Raw genomic sequence first — 18569 nt, forward strand, 5'->3', positions numbered from 1 at the left:
TCTTTCAGACAGAGGTGGTGGCCCAGGCGCGGTTGCGCTTCAGATTATTGCTGATGTACTTCTGCTTGCGGAAGGTTTTCTCCAGCTCTCGTCTCCTGTTCCTCAGAAAACACGGCGCCGTCGCAGGATTCCCGTCCGAGACCCTGGAGCTCCGCGCTGGACTCCACAGCACAGGACCCCACAGCTCTGCAGACACAGCCAGGCACCATGTGAGGACACGCCGTTTCTTTCATTATGTACTGTAAGTATGTATTGTAGGCCAATGTATAGGAGTTATCATGTAAATATGTTATCATGTAACATTATCCTACTTGCTAAGAGCGATAATATTTTAAAAATATTACATTTAATTTAATTTAAATACAGACTTTTAACTGTGTTTGTTTATTTATTTATTTTTATATTTTGACGGGTATGTATAGGATTTAGGCCCTTCTAATGGTCGTTTTATTTTATTTTTAGTTTATTTATAGTAAATGTATAATGATTTTTATATTTTGATATTATAACATGACAACCTCTGTAAGAATTTTTTTTGTTGGTTGTTTCTATGTAGTTATTATTCATTCATTCATTTAGATCAGGAAATGTGGTATGGAGTTAGCACGTTGCATTATAAGTGTGTTAATTAATTATTTTTACTCTGTTTAGTTATAGGAAAGTTTATTTAAGGGTGGAAAAGATATATTCTTTTAAAAAAGGTGAAAGGGATGGCCTCTGTAATAATAATTGTGGTTGTTCGCTTGTTTGGGTGTTTGGTTTTTATTTATTTATTTATTTCTTTTTATATTTTTATAAGGCATTTTAGGATTTATCTGTTCTAAGGGTATTTTTTTAATTTAATTTAATTTAATATTAATTTAATTAAATTTTTTTAATTTAATTTAATTTTATTTTATTTTTTTTATTTATATGAAATGTTGTAGGATTTCATCCTAAGGGAATAAATATATATATATTCACAAAAAAAAGTAAACCTTTGTGTGATTTTTATATTTTAATAGGACCATTTTTATTGTATGTTATTTTATTTATAATTGTATTTTATTTTATTTTTATGGCGATTAAATCTTCTAATATCTGAGGGTAAAATAAAGAACACATGACTGACTCTGTTACAATGTTTTGGTTGAGTTTTTTTATGTTATTTATTTTAGCCTATGTTATAATAGCGAATTTATAGGATTGATCCATGGTCCCGAGGCTATAAAATATGGGTCGATGTGTGGCTAAATATTCATTATGTATTTATGTATTAGTTAAATACATTACATTGCAAGATTTCACATACTAGCCTGATTTTCAGGATAGCTAACACTCTGACTTTACATGTAAGTCATTCAGAGCCATGTTGCATGGGAAACAGAATAAACTTAAAACCAACCCCACGTACTGCGCGCGCCGAGGCCCAGATATAATGAGGCTGGATATGAACTAAAACTCTCAGGTGCTTCGACAACACATTCCGCGATGCTTTTTTAAGTGTTGAGACAAACGGCCAGAGTTGAGGCCACGTCGCGGACTCGTGAGGTAAGCAGCTGTTGTCATGAACTCTGCTGCCACTATTGAGTCAGAACGAGTTTACACTTAAACGCCTGTTAAAGGGTCAGCGACCGCAGCCACGTCCACACACGCCCGCAGCAAATGATGCATTATCCACATCTATCTTCCTGCTCATCAGTGTTTCCTTTTCAAGATGAGATGGACGCGTCTCATTCTCTGTACAGGGAGATGAGCTGGAAAAAAGTCTAATCAAAAGTCCATTGTCTATTGAGGGGCCTCATGTCTACGGGCACCCGGCCTGCAAGTGGGACAGAATGACGGTATGGGGAGATGGAGGCGCCGGACTGTTATAAGAGCTCTGCCTGTTTCATTTAGCGAGAACAACAAAGCGCCGGAGAACGAGAAGCGATTCCGCCGATTAGCGCGCCCTCACACCCGCCGGTCAGCCGGATCACAGGCGGTCACGCGGGAGGGGGCGGGGTACGGTCGCATGCTGCCTGGCGAGCTCTGCCTGCTTGAAGGCACCGATATGGTCACTGGAGAAGAGCGCCAAGGGCAGACTGTGCTTTCTGAGGAAAGTGGTCAAAGAACACTAAACTCAATAATGTTTTCAGGGAAGGCTTTTGGAACACCCACAATCTGACAGATCCGTTCGATGTGCCTGAAGTGTGTTGGCATGTGGACGAGAGCAAGACAAGCTTCCGAGATAGAAGAGACCCAGTACCAGCCGATTAACATGAGTAGCGTTCTCTTGAATATCACTAACATGCCTTTATTTACAGTGCACTACTCCTAATACGTCCAGTGGAGAGCCGTTTGGCTTAAACCTGCGAAAAGAAGTTAAAGGACCGTTTAATGATCTGTGGACAACGATTAATGACATAAAATCAAGAGGAAATATAGCAATAAAATCATGAATATAGTTCAATGTATTAGCCGAAAATAATTATAAAGCAAATATTTATAAGAAATGAGAAATAGTTTTATATACAAGAAAAACTTATGACAACTTTTTATTTATAAATAAATAAGGGACATTCTGTTTTTATATATAAATAAAATATGTTAATATTTAGATACGTTTTACCATATATATAAAAAATTATATAAACATTTTCTGTATTATTTATAGTACATATTTTAAGATATGAAATATCGGTATATGACAAAATGAAGAAAAACTATTTGTATAAAAATTAAAACATGTTAATATTGAACTATTTTTATATAAAGAAAAGATTATGAATGAAGAAATTCTTTATTATAAATAAAACATTATTTTGGTCTATGCTATAAAATAATTTTATACATAAAAGTCCTTAAATAAAAAATTATTTGACGTCCCGTAAGGTTTTAAATGTAAGTAGCCTAAATACAGTGATCCCCAAACTGGTCATGTGATACTGTACAAAATTTCAATTGACAGACTTATTCTTTCAAAATGGTTGATTCTGATTGATCATATAAATTATAATTTATTGAAATTACATATTATTATTAATTATATTATATATATCTACTATTAAACAAGTGCAAAATATACAAGTATTTCACTAGAATTGTCAGGACTCTGTATTTTAGAATGTCGTTATGTGCGTTGCTAGGATGTTTTGAGTCTGTTACCAGGTGGTGGTTGCTACTTCGGGTTGTGTTATGTGCACTTGCTCTGTGACTAAATATAAATACTCTGACGAGATTAAAATAGAATTAATAAAGGCATTTTTTGACTCTTTTGTGCATTGTCGTGTGTGTGTAGTGTGTTGTGTGTGTGTGTGTGTGTCTATCTCAGGGAAACAGAGGAGCAGAAGACCTCACAGGTCCAGGTCCAGAGCAGCCGGGGCAGAGAAACACCGGTCATGAGAACTCGGGAGGACGGTCCATGAGTGCAAACTGAGCTTTAATCACATTATATCACATAAATCTGCAGCTCGTCAACATCATGTTCAAATAGAGACATGAGGCAGTTCATAAGTATTATTCAATCCACGTGAACCTAGTCCAATAAAATAATTATGATACATGTCTAGCATGTTCTAGTGATGGTGTGCAGAATGTACTGTATTTATGTGACAACAGGGCAGCATGTAAATAATATGTGATGCAATGCATAATTATGTCTTGTATATGTTAAAAGTTATTAATTTTTTTAACAACGAATAATATATGCAGGTGAGTAATAAGCAAGTATCGGTGACTGTTGTGATATGCGTCATTAAAAAACTACTTTAAACAATATTTTTCTAAACACCAGTATACTAATAATTCATTCATCAAGCCTTAAAAAAAGTAAATACATTCAAATAGTAGTTATAAAAATATCTTGTAATATATAGTCTACTATTATATTTTATATATTTTGATATATAATATACTTCATATTATAGACTCCTATATATATTATATATATATAGTATATATATTATAAAACCAAAAATCCTAATTCTAATTCAATTTTTTTTTTTTTTTTTTTGGTATTTAAGAAGAAAAACATGTTGATACATTATACGAAAGTAAAAAAAAAATAAATAAATATAATATAAACCAGTACCATCCTGATCCTACAATTGCACGCGGTTGTGTGAAGAACGACGATGAACTGAACGGTGACCTCAAACAAACACAAATCACTCTTTTCACTATATCTAAGTGACACTTCCGTAAAATGTTGATGCTGATCGCACAGAAACAGAAGAGGTTGCAGTGCCAGTACTCCGCGGCCGATCGCGAGCGAGACGGACTTGAGGTTTTAACTTTCAGGGTTTACTGTGATAGTAGTAGATGTATTTTCACAAAGATATTGAGAATCTGGATCCTCGTGATCCAAAGCTTTTAATTTAATTAAAAATAATTGAATTTTTTTTGATGATGTTATGAAGAGCAGTTCAAAACTTTAAATTATTCCCTAGGTAACTACATCTGAACCACGCGATAAAATGTCGACATTTGCATACTCATTTTCCAATACTGCTGTTGAGTACATGCCATGGGTTTGTATTCCAGCTATACGATACTAAATGATACACAGAAACAGCAAACTTATATTCTCTACAAACCCCACGGAAAACTTTTATTTTGTCTGCAAGTTACACTACTGAATGCGGATTTTGTACGTAGTGCCACTAAAAACGCTAGATAATATTCATAAACGATATATAACCGCGAAATAAAACAACATCTGCTTCAGGAAGGGGAGGCATCTGAAAATAACATATTTTAAGAACACACAAGTTTTAAAACAACTATATTTCATCTAGCTGGCCAAGGATTAGCCATTTCATTTAATTGAACTTGAATATTAAGTAGTAACAAACCAAAAACTGAAATAAAACAATAAACATAAAACACATAGCAAAGAACGTGACATAGCACTACTAATGAACAACAGACTAACGACTAGGAATTAAAATGCAAGAACCAAGGCAGGATAAATCAAAAAATATTAAAATATAAAAAACATATAAAATATTATAAAAAACTTTAACAGCAGGTGAAATGCATCTCTGGTTGTGTCAGTGTCTCAGGTGCTTTTACCTGACGGGTGTCTGCTCTCGTTCCCTGTCCTGAGAAACACACCTGTCTTCAGCATCAGCCCCAGCGGCCCAGAAACCCTCTGTGGGACAGAACAACTGGAGCGACCCGTGAACGCAGCAGCGTTCTCTATCAGAAACACTTCCAGAATTCCCGAATCCCGGAGAGCGAAAGCCAGCCATGCTCGTTCAGGTTCCTGCTCTGTTTAAGACATCATCCTCCAGTCTGAGGCGCTCAGAAAGAGTTTCTCCCTCTCGTGTGAGAGAGTAACTTCATTAAAAAGCACAAAGGAGACAAAGCGGCACGCTGTGATTGGCCTCTGATAAGACGGCGCTTTCTGATGGGGACGGAAGGTGGGAACCCCTTCATTCATTATGTCAAAGCTCCCATTAAATGATAGACAATGGAGAGACAATAGACTCCCGGCCAAGTTTAACTTGCACACCCAAACAGAGCCCCGGCGGCAGTAAAGAGTAATATCTTTCTTACTCAGCACCAGCCATTGAGAGACGGCCTGGACCGAAAAGTATCTGTGCCTCAGTCTATATCAATGTGTGGACTATATTTCTTTACTTTATTGTTGGCCGTCCTCACAGCTGCGGACAGATGACAGCTTGTTTGCGATCAACAAGTGCTACTTTACAAATAATTAATGCATGACTTTGTGAAACTCTCAAAAGTTTTAAAGAACACGTCCCTGAATGTCTTACTCCCCAAAATCAGAAGAAATAAATAAGAAACAAGACTTTTGCATCGAAGCTACTTTTAGTAATCATTAAGATTTCTTTCTAAAAATTAAGCCCTCATTTCCCTAAATTTAATAAAAAAAGACTATATAATGATATAAGATAAATGTTATAACAAAAATATGATATCATTATTTAAGCCCCTGTATTTAAAAATAAATAAATGTCGTGTTGTACTGCCTGTATGCTAAATTAATTTATATACTTATATATATATATAATTTTATTTTAACAATCATAGTTACACGCTTCAGCTAAATTATGGTAGTACAAAAAAAAAGATATTCATTTTCTTGATACAAAATTATTTTAGGGTAAAAGATGGAAAGATTAAATCTAATTTTATCACCAGTTAGGATTATTTCTTACATAATCGAAGAATGTTACCCTAAGAAAAAAAAAGGAAAAAGAAAATACCCTTTACCATAATGTGAAAAAAAATAGGTGATATAGTAGTATTTGCTGGAATTGTAAAATGGGTAAGTGTCCATGCCTTTAATCTATGGTGAAATTGCAAAAAATGAAATGAAAGAAATAAATAAATAAAATCATTGTTTTTTTATTTGGTATTTTTTATTTATTTATGGTATAAAAGGATGTATCTAATGATGTTGTCTATTGAGAATTCAAAAAAAAACAGACTTTTTAAAAAAATGCAAAATAAAACATGAAAAAGGGTAAGGTTATAGCATCACTTGGAATTATTTTCTTAAAAATAAATCTCATTAGCATTACAGTAATGTTCAAAAAATAATGCATGTTTTATATTTAAACTGTATAATGTAATGCCTCGTTTGTTGTATATTGCTGTGCTGCCTTTAATTTATGCCAAGTTACATTAAACATCACAATCTTTAATGTTGTAATAATTTTTACAATGCAAATGGTGGTATTTACAGTTAATGAAAAGCCTAATTAGTATTGAGAATTACAAAAAAACAAAAATCTTTTTGATGCAAATTATTATTATTATTATTTTAGAATAAAAGGATATTCAAATATGTCTTCCAACAATAAAATTAAATTAAGAAGAATATTAAAAAAAAAAAACACGATAGCAGAAATGTCATGAAACCCAAAATCACTGCTTGTGTTCAACATTATTGGCATTAGGCAAAAAAGACTGGGAACATTATTTTACTTTTACCAAGAAGTTTTCAGAACGGCTGCCGACTTGTTAGCTGTTTTATTTGAATATATAATGTATAAAATTTATAAGAACATCTATAATCTGAGAATTATCAGTATTGCCTCATGGACTTGAGATGAACAGAATTTCATTACAAATTCTTTTTCGAATTTATAACTCACGATTGCTCAAAAACAGTCCAAATTTACCTAATACTTTATTTCTAATAAAACAACACCACATTAACTCTGAAAAGATTTCAAAACAAAACACATTCCATACTATTTGCATAAACCGTCACCTTCAGATGAATAAAGTGATTCATGTTTTACGACACTGCAATAGCTTGCACATATGTCATATTCATGCAACAAAATTCAGTCCCAAAAGTGTGTGAGATATGGGAAAAGGCGCAAAATATACTTTACAAAGCGTGTTTCCACTTAATATAACCTCATAGATTCATTTTATATAAGTATTTAACACCTCATGAGACTCTATATCTACACATATTAAAATGGTTATAAAATCATTAAAAATTTTTTTTGCCAAAAATCTGAAAAAAAAGAGATGTGTATTGTTGAGCACTTTTTTTAAAGCATTTGCAGAGTTTCATTGCTCTTACTAAAAAATTATGCTTTTTTTTTTTTTTTTTTTTTTTTTGCATATGTCTTCTGGGTTGTGGTGTGTGGGTCAAAATGCATTTTCAGATGCACTGGAAATGTGTCTTTCCTCAGTCTGGGTCAGAGCAGAAAGTGTGCTGTGTCCGTAAAACAGGCATGGTTCCCAGCGCGGAGGGGGGACCCGGGCCCAGTCTTTTGGGGGCCGAATGGGGGAACTCATGCTGGGCATGCTAATCGCCACAGACAGCACGCTCTCTTTGTCCCCTCGACACAGTAGGCCAAAGGGCACATGTAATCAAATTTGCACCGTTTTATTCGGCCTCGCTAGGTAGCGGGGCAGGCGACTGGCGCGATCCATGGGAAATGTAATGTGTGTTAAAATTCGGGTTACAGATCAAGAAATGATCTTGTGACTAATCAGACGCAACAACAAACATCAATGCGGTTATAACCGTGCTGAGGAGAAAGAAACTCTTACACTGGGTCACTGGTCAAATCATTCAAAAACGCTTCCTGATATCAAGAACAAGCCTGATGCAGTTGTGCATATTCTTAACTATAAGAAATTAACACATTCAATTAAAATAAGACCCTTGAAAAAACTCTTGAAAAATGTTTATTGATGAAGATCTTACATTTTTTTCTAAAAATAAATGATAATTGCAAATGATGTGTGTGTGTGTGTATATATATATTCTAGTCACCACGGTTTTCCAAAACAGGCAGAATTAGTCCTTATGAAGTGGAGTCACTGAAAACATTAGCTTCATGTGAACCAATCAGGAGCTTTCAAGCCTTTTAAAGGAGAAGTGTAATAAAGCGAGAGCCCTCATTGAGAGTGTGTAAAGAGCCTCCTGGTTGTGAGAAGCCAGCTGTGAAAGGTCTCTCTGCTCTTTCATGCCGCGGCCGTCTCTCAATGGTTCTGTCCTCTGGGCTCTTCACACGACTGAAATGGAGGGCCAGGCTCTGAATCAAAGAGAGACCCGGCCCCTGATGCATCTGTGCGGCTGTAACGAGGAGAAAGTCAATCAGGCCTGTTTGATTCATGCTCGCAAACCATTTTGGATGCCATTTTCTTCAATAAACATACATAAACACGTGAAACTGAAAAGACGTTCAGTGAGAATCAACTCTAAAGCAGTTCTGCAATAAATTCTGACAAGGAGTTCAGTCATGAAATCTCTCTTCAATAGTTCAGATTCGTGCCTAAAACCCGGTATAGTCATACTGGTTCAGATATAGAGCTTACTTCAGTATCATATTCCTAATAGCAGTCCATCACATCCTAGTAAATAACATCAATTTTGAACCATTGATGAAATGAACTGTCCCCAGATGAACCGCTCGATCACTAAAATGAATCAGATATTATTGAAGAGTTGTCTGATTGTTGTATCGTCACAATGCAACTATATAGCATCTCCTATTCTAATTCTATTTTTTTTTTTTTTAACTTGGCCCCTTTTCGACTAGACTTGCACTCTATTCATTTTGATTTTTTTTTTTTTGAAAAAAATAGCTTCTCTAATCTTTGTATCTTCTATCTATTTTTTTTATTCTGTACGATTACACGATTAGAAAGCAACACACAATACGGCTCTCTAACACTAGCTTGCTCTGTTCTTTTTTCTATTCGTATCTGTGTTTCTTTTATTTAGTATATAATGATCAAAAAAAATAAATTGCTACGTGTACTACATTAGACTGAACTGAGTCTTGTTATTGCACTTGTATATCATTGCTCTTTTGTTGGGTTTAGATTGCTTCTGTTGTCCTCATTTGTAAGTACGTTTGGATCAAAGTGGTCTACTAAATGACGGCATGTAAATATATATATAATTATATATATATATATATATATATATATAACTATATTATATATATCTATTCTATTTACAAACTATTATAATATATATTTATATTATTTAGTATATATTATAAGATATTTTTCAAGGTGTCTGTCATCTGTCAAATCATGTGGAAAACATTAAAATAAAAATTTATTTTATCTTTTTTTAAATAGTCTGAATGGTTTCTATTAGGGTATCTATCATTTTCATTGGGAGGAAAATCTTTTTAGAAGGAGTACCACCGGCGCACTCACGATCACCACAGCTGAAGACAAATACAAAACAAGACCTGAAAATCTTTCGGTCAAATTTGATTAAATGTGATTAAATTTGCTTTAAGGTATCAAGGGGTGGGTTTTTGTGCGTTTTTTTTGGCAGGACAGTGTATCTTTTTGAGAAAAATCTTTTTAAAAATTTACAATTTATTTTTATATTTTTATAACTGTTAGATCTGTCTATCTATCAAAAGTTTGAGGTAAGTTTTTTAAAGAATTTAATACTTTTATAAATCGTGTCACTGATGCACTAAATTGTGGCGGACAGTAAATACATTTATAATGTTACAAACGATTCTTTTGTATCAAAAAATCGATTTTTGTATCGATTTCTTTTTCGATAACAGTTTCCACAAAAACTGTTTTCAACATTGATAATAATCAGAATCATCATATATTAGAATGATTTCTGAAGATCATGAAAAATGATGATATGGTATTTGTCTCACTATTATTCATTTAATTATTTATTTACATAAATTTTTAAAAGAAAAAAATCTAACTTACAACGAGTTTTGCGTCACACTAATGGTAAATAGCCGTAATTTTTAGGCCAAATATGGATGCAAAAAAACAATAATATAGTAGAAACATTTATTTATTATTTACAGAAAACATCATTAAACATTAATTTACAGCGCACAAAAACAACGAAAAACAGACATAAAATACAACTTGCATCTTTACAAAAGACATCTAAATAGAAAATAATATCTTCTTACACGCAATTATTGGTTTCTAATCTCTATGTACAACAGTCGGAGTGCATCTCATGAGCTGGGTGTGTGTGTGTGTGTGTGTGTGTGTGTGTGTGTGTGTGTGTGTGTGCCTAACTTCAGCATTTGTGGTGTTTCCATTTGCGCGCGGCGGCGGCGATGTGCATTGTCTTTCTGAGAGCACGGGACAAGAGAATGGAAAGACAGCTGGATGGATGCCGGTGGCGCGCATCGTCCCCGTGATGAGGTAGAGCTGCGAATGAGGGCCGGGGCGGACCAGCGGGAGCGCGCAGCGGAGGTTGATGAGCAGCCAGCGCGTGTGGATGAGGCTCACGGTGTCGTAGGGGAGCAGGGGCGGGCCGCGCTGGATCAGCTCCACCGGGCCTTCCCACCGTCAGCTCTCGGGTCCGCGGAGGGCAGGCGGCGCCGCGAGATCTTAGCTTTGACGGCTGCGGAGAGAAAACACACGGTGAGTTCATGGGTCCCAGAAGTCCCTAAAAACCGCATCACGAGGAGACTCAAAAACCTTCAAACACAAACATGCCAAATTGATTAGTACAGAACATTAATAATCGCGTACCGAAGTCGTTGAGGCACAGCGCGCGTCACAGCACGGGTTTTGAGAGACGGCGCTTCCTCCACAGACGGACCAGCTCTGGGAAGCTCTGACAACACGCCGGTGAGGGAAAATCTGTCCACACGAGAACATACACCGTTAAAAACATTTACTTTTACATTTGTGGATTTATGTATCGTCTGAAAGCTGGATAAATTATCTCTCCATTGATCGGTTCAAATGGTTGTTGGATAGCAACTATTTAAAAAATCTGGAATCTGACAGTGCAAAAAAAAAATCTAAATATGAGAAAATCATCCTCTTTAAAGTTGTTCAAATGAAGTCTTAGCAATGCAGTGTTACTAATTAAAAATTAAGTTTGATATATTTACTGTTGGAAATAATAATTTATCTGTTTATCTGTAAAAATTGGATTTAATTTGTTAGAATTTTTAAAATTTATATTTATTATTATTTTGATTGTAATTTGATCTAAGTGTGTGAATGTCAGAGGGCTCACCTTTGGAGAAGGCGCTGATGTGTTTGGGCAGCGGTGTCAGAACACGTGTCGTCCTGCGGGGAAACCTCGGTCGCAACAGTCCAGGGCTATCGGGCCAGGCGTATGAGTGTCCGTGACAGGCCAGTAGCGACAGGAAGGGAGCAGCTCTCCTACTCACATCGCTAAGACCCCATGCTCCGACACGGCTGAATGAACCTGCCCGGACGCCAAGCAGAACACCTGAGTTTAGATGGAGAGTCCTCTGCACCAATCTGACTCTTATGCAGCATACAGTTAAACTGCTGCTACTTCTCTCTGCCCAGAGGAGAACGGGACATTATTTACACACACGATTAATCCTGAAATTTTCCGCATCCCAGACATGTAATCGAGATCCAAATGATGTGTCATTAGTAGCCTTGTTGTTGAAATTCAAAAGGATCAATAATAATTTTTTTTTATCTTTTTTTTTTTTTTTTGGGAAAAGGTGTGTGAAAAATCACGGTTCTCAAAAACTCTCAGTGTGTGACGAGTATTGTGTTGACTGAATCATAACATGTATATGCAGTCATAAACACTTGTTATATATCTTAGACCCAGCTATTTGAAACTGTTTGAGCACATCTAGGCTTCTACTATTTATGCATAAAAACAAATCCTTATCAACACTGACAGAAAATACTGATGATAAAAGACAAGACAGTTTCAAAACTGTATTTTTTTGTAACATATATCATCAAATGGTTATATTAGTGCTACCAGTATCACAACATCAGTATTGTTACATTTGAACTTTTAAGTACGGGCAACTTTTTGTCATTGCAACATTTTAGTGCGAGCCTCACTAACAGCTGTTGAGGACTACGCTGTCTAAGTTTAACATCTACCTCGCTGTACATGTTTGAAAATGATTAACCGTTGAAAACATTAGAAGTTTAGAAAAGTATTCAAATGTGATCAGGTACAATGTAATAAAGTAAATGAAAGAGACACACTACTTGTAATTAACTTGTAACAATCTGTACATTTCCAAATTAGCCTTCCAAACACTGTATATAAACACCGGATGACCAAAAACACAGTGAAGCTCCTCCAGTCCCTCGTCTGAGTCCTCTGCACGTACCTGTCGAGGCAGACGGGGACGCGTACCAGCGAGCAGACGAGCGAAAACTCAGAGCCGGGCCTGTGGATGACAGCCGGGGTGAAGCAGCGCTCCTCCAGTCGTTACGACCCCGACCCCTGCGAGGAACCGCTTGCCTCCAGGACTGCTGTGGCCCAGCAGGGTAGGCAGACGCATCTCCGAGTACGGCACGTCCTGGCAGAACGCTTCATCCTCCCTATGCGGCCGGGACGGGGACGCAGCGTGTCGTCTGGCCCAGGTCGAAGGGCCCGGCGTGAGCCGCCAGAGAGAGCAGGAGCAGCAGGCAAGGACAGATGCATGATCCTGACAGGAGGTGTGGAGGTGAGTGATGCAGGAGCTGAGCCGCGCTCGGCCTTTATATAGAGGACCGGCAGATGTTATCAACGACACATCAGAGAGGACGCAAGACATCAGAGGGACGAGCAGGAGATAACGGGCCCAGACGGGGGGACGAGAGAGGGGACATTAAATAAACTATCAAAGAGATCCACACACACACACACATTAAGATTGCTGCTGACTGACCCACAAAACCATCCGACTTCATTTCACAGGACAGTTTTTAGCTGTCTTTATACATTCAGATTCATTTCACATGATTAAAACTGAACACTAAATAGGTACTAAATAGTAAAAATCACTTAGATGTTGGTTGAAAGACTGCTGCTGCAATGTTCATGCACAATTTCCGTCAAAAACGCCTTTAAAATATTTGTGCAAACATGGTTTTTGTGACATTATTAGTGCATTATTAATTTACTTAGATTAGAAGATAAAACTGAACAGTAAATAGTAATATCAGTCAAGATGTTGGTTGAAATCTGCTGCAATTTCATCAAAAACACTCTCTGAAGTATTTGTGCAAACGTTGTTTTTTGTGGCATTTTTGGTGCATGATTCAGTTTACATATTCAGATCATTCTAGGATGATAAAAAAGCTGAACAGTAAATAGTAATATCAGTCAAGATGATGGTTGAAATCTGCTGCAGTTTTTACTGCAGTTTAGTCAAAAACACTGCTAAATATTTCTATATTTTGTAACATTTAAGTGCATCATATGTTAGGTCATTTATAATAAAACTGAATTATAAACTATAATATTAGTCAATATGTTGTTTTAATTAAATGTGCTGCAACTTCTTTCCAACACCCTCTCTAAAATATTTTTGCAAACTGTTTTTGTGACATTTTTGGCGCAGTGACTGGTAATTATACATTCGATCATTTTAGATGATAAAACTAAATGTTAAATAATAACAAAATATTGGTGTGCAAAACATACTTTTTATGACATGTTTCAGTACACGATTCATTGGGTATATGTTCGCAAATAATTAAAGGTGTACCAGTAAAATACTATAATAGAATGTCAGTTAATATGTGGTTGAAATGTGCCTGCAGTTTCCTGCAATTTCGGGTCCAAAACTACATGGTCTACTATTTTTTGTGCACAATCATAATTTTATTATGTCACATTTAATGCAAATGATTTATACATTCAGATGTATTTTAGATGACAAAAAATGAACGATTAATAATGATAATATCAGTTTAAAACGTTGAAATTTGCTCAGTGTTCTGAAATTCAGTCAGAACTACTGTCTTTAAATTTCACTATGTATTTTTGAAGAATAAAATATTGGTGCAATTTACATTTTTCGTGGACATTCGAAATTTTTGTGACATTTTTGTTTCATTTAATCTATTTGAATCATTTATAATAAAACTGAAGAATAATAATAATAAAGTTGTTGGCTGACGTCTGTTGCACTGTAACTAAATTGTGCAAACGCACATCTTTTGTATGACATTGTGTAGTACATAAATTGTTATACTTTCAAATCATTTCATATGAATAAAAACGAACTGAATTAATAAATTATAATATCAATTAAAATGTTTGGTTTAAAATCTTGCTGCAATTTAGTTAAAAGTACTCTTTAAATTTCATCACACATTTGTTTAAAATAAATATTTGTGACATTTAGTGCTTTATTTATATTTAGATAATTCAGAATTAAAAAACTGCAATGATGAAAAACTAATATGAAGTCAAAAACAGGTCCAGCGTATCATAATTATTTGTCGATATACTTTTTAAGTAACATAAATATACTCAATTTCATAAAAATGCAAACCCATATAAAACACAAACGTATTTGCAATTTGTTTGCAAATGACCTTGCCACAATAATTTGCTAATAATCAAAATCTACGTTAAACTAAAATACTTGGAATGAGCTAATTTGTTTTTTCGGACTCTTCCAGTGTTTATGTCTGTTTTGGCTTCTGTTATCAAGTGGAAAAAAAAAAAAACATTAAAAATAAAAGGTTTGAATGGCATCGATATTATATTCTTGATGTTTGATGATGTTAGTTGTTGCACCTGGACATCTGATGCAGAAATGTAATTTTCCTATCAATTTACCAGCAACAAACAGTGTAAGAGCAGCATAATGGCTGATAGCATCCACATGCAGTCCGGCTGATGATTCGGGCGGGAGGCAGGGTGAGTTTTTTTTTGGATTGTGGGTGATGAAGCAGGGTCGCGTTCATCAGGATGGCTTGCGTGGAGTTGTTTTGTGAGCCTGAAGCAGTCTGGTCTGTGTGGAGACAGGCGTCTCTGACAGCTCTCTGTCTCCAGCAGGTCACTGTGAGCTTCACTCTGCCAGCTGAGAGACGAGGCGTCCCCGCGAGCAGCCTGTCTGCGGTATACCTGTGCTGACGGCGCACCTTTGATCTGTCTCCACAAGATGCAATTGTTATTCAAATCCTCACGGCTCGTGCTGCAGGAGGGAAACAGGGCTTTGTCCCTCCTCTAATGTCTTCAGACGCAGTCTTAACGCAGCGGGCTTCACTGGATTCGCTCACATTAGTGGCTCTGGACATTTGCGCATTACAGCCCTTCACTTTCTGCAGTGCTGACTCTCGGAGCTGTCTGTGACTGTCGCTCCTGTTCAGCTTCGCCTTTTGTATTTTGAGGCTTTTTTTTACATGCATTTTTTGAATGAACATGACATCTCCTGAAGTTGAATGATATAAAAAGCTATGACTGGTGTTGCATAGATCCCAGTATTGCACGACACTGTAATATCAGGAATTTTTTCGACCAATTATTCATTCACAAATAATATTTTTATTTTGGTAAACAGAATGCACTTTTAACCATTTCACCACATTGAGAATAACTAGAAATATCGATATTTCTGTGTTTTGGCGATGTGTTATTACTTTTTCCTGTCTCAAAAAATGACAATTGTTCAGGACTCTCCGAATGCGTTTTATTGGATGTAGGAAATTAATTTTAAATGAATCCAGTGTACTAGCTGTATACATGCACTATTAATTTCTCGTTCTAGCACTTTTTGGCCAATTATTCATTTCAAAATGACATTTAATATATTCACTTTTTTTCTTTTAGCCATTTCAGTGTTTTTGATAAGAGAATAAGTGGGGGAATGTAATTATTTTTCACTATATTTCTGTGGACTATTTTAGTCAATTTTTGTAATTTTTACAGTCCCCAGAATGGCAATTGGATGTTTTATTCATAATTGAAATTGTAAAAAACAGCACTTATAATGTCATTGTTCCTGCAATGTTTTGACCAAACTATTCATTTCAAAACGTTCATTTAAATAAAAAAAAAAGGAACAATTTCAGTATGTTAGAAGGAGAATAACATAGGGAAAAATCATAATCACAATATTTCTGTGTAACTTTAAATATTTACTAATTTTTAATAGTGTGGTTTTTTTTTTTCAGTCTCACAAAAATGTTAGTTGATATCAGCGCTCCTGCACTTTTTGACCAATCATCCATTCAATAATTTATCGGATAGTTTATTTTAAATTTATTTTAGATTTTTTTTTTTTAAACAATTTCAATAATTTTAGGAGGTGAGACATGACTATGAAATAACTATATTTCTCCGACCTCATAAATCTGTTTTAATAAATTTTTAGGACTTTTTCCAGTCCAAAAAAATGGGCTAATTCTAGACTCTCAAAAAGATGTTTATGCGTTAACTTGAAGGCATTTTGCTGATGATGCATGCATTTCTAAAACTCACTTTAGAATATTAGAACAGTGCACCACTTAAAATGTAGGTAAAAGGATTGATATACAAATGAATTTTCCCCTTATATATTTATACAGGATTTCAACCCTAAATGCATCATGCAAAGGTTATGTGTCAACTACAGACTTGTAGATGAGTCGATTTGATCAAACCTAGCTCCACAGAAGAACAGAAAGGAACTACAATTAACATGCCAAGGAAGAGGGAGAGAAGAGTGTTTCCAGACAGTGCATCTGAGGGTATGGAGCACCTGTAGATGAGGAAGGCCAGTCTGGGACTCCCTTTATGACTGAAGACGGTCCTTCATATGAAGTTCTCCCAAGCCTCCTGGGCCACGTTACTGCCCTGGGACAGACGGGTCAGCTACTGAGGGCCCTAACTGGACCAATACAGAACATACCCATTCTAGTGAGAACCACCCCCACCCCACCCGTGTTGGGTTGGAAGCAACCACTCTCGCCGCTGATTAGCCCCCGCTGTTGTTATTCTTTCTAGACGTCTCGTTGTCCTGTGTTTGGATTGGTAATATGTGAGTGCTAACGGGACTCGTCTTCAGTTCCGTGACGACAGCGTCCTGCCTCATGTGTCTCCTGAGGATGTCTAAACGAGGAGCTGTGCTGGAAATCACCGTAGTATGCAGTGTGGGTCATTGTGACGTGGACATCTTGTGGATAAAGAGCTGCTAATACAAATGGTTCTGTGTTTGTCAGTCAGTATTTCTTAATATGTTAAACCTTGGCTGTTATTTTCATTTTTCCCTTAACTTTTATTGTTTGTGTAATATTTTATTTTGTTTATTTTATCTCAACGTTTTTTTCAGTAGTTGTCAAAGCAACATTTTCATTTTTCGTCCAACTTTATATGTTACGTCAGGTTTCTGAAGTGTTTCATTAATATCTATATATATATATATATATTTCTTTTAATTAATGCAGTTGATTTTTGAATTGACAAGCAGTTCTATTTAACTTTTAGGCTAACACTATAATATACTTATAGATTTATTATTTGAATACTGTGAGTTTTTGGTTAATATTTTGAATAATAATAATTTCTGTTTTCACTAATTTTAGTCAGTTTTTTTTTTGTTTTTATTATTTTTTTAAATAGTTTTTTATATAGCTTTAATTTATTTCTGTTTCAGTAGTAATGTATTAGCAATTTGATTGTGGGGTAGTTACTAAGTTTAATGTAAAAATGTTTAATTTTTTAGGTTTTTTTTCAATTAAATTAATACTTTTAGGTTTCGTTATATGACAACCACTGGTGTGATTTGTTGTATTGTTATGTTATTTCATTTATGATGCTATTATGGTTTATATATGATATTATATATTATATATATTATATATATTTCAAATCGACCCCGTTTGTATTTTCTGTTTTATTTTAGTAAATTTGGGTGTGTTATATATGTTTATATAGTTTTGTTTTTAAAATTCGTTGTAGTTTATTAGTTCTAGTTATTTTAGTACTTTTAATATTAAACTAAATTAATATTAGAAATGTTTGCTTTGCCAAATAGTTTTTTATTATTAGTTTTTTTATTAAGCTCTGTTTTAAATGCTTTATTTCAGATATATCTGTATTTTCAATTACTTTTCAATATAGAAAAAGTACAATACTTGTGCTCAGATGTAATAGTGTATATGGATATGATAGTATGCTGTTCTGAATGCCATGCTAATCCTTGTCTGTGTGTGGTGTGTGTATGTGTGTGTGTGTGTGTGTGTGTGTGGGTGAGAGACGAACCCCCATCTCTCAGGTCCAAAACACTCACAGACAGGTTTAACAGCCTATAATATGTTTTAAAGTCTTTGGTCAAGAAAATATTACAAGCTGGGGTATAGATGCATAAAGAATGGGGTGTGCATTCAAAGACCACACTGGAAAATGCAATCACATTCATTCAAATTATAAC

General features: G+C 35.2%; 1 pseudogene; it reads right to left on the reverse strand.

Annotated features, from left to right (window-relative positions):
- Window positions 1-10489: 10489 nt before the first annotated feature.
- On the reverse strand, window positions 10490-17298 carry LOC122142371 (annotated as a pseudogene).
- Between the last annotated feature and the right edge of the window lie 1271 nt (window positions 17299-18569).

The sequence above is a fragment of the Cyprinus carpio genome, chromosome B25 (assembly GCF_018340385.1).
Source record: "Cyprinus carpio isolate SPL01 chromosome B25, ASM1834038v1, whole genome shotgun sequence".
Classification (NCBI taxonomy): domain Eukaryota; kingdom Metazoa; phylum Chordata; class Actinopteri; order Cypriniformes; family Cyprinidae; genus Cyprinus; species Cyprinus carpio.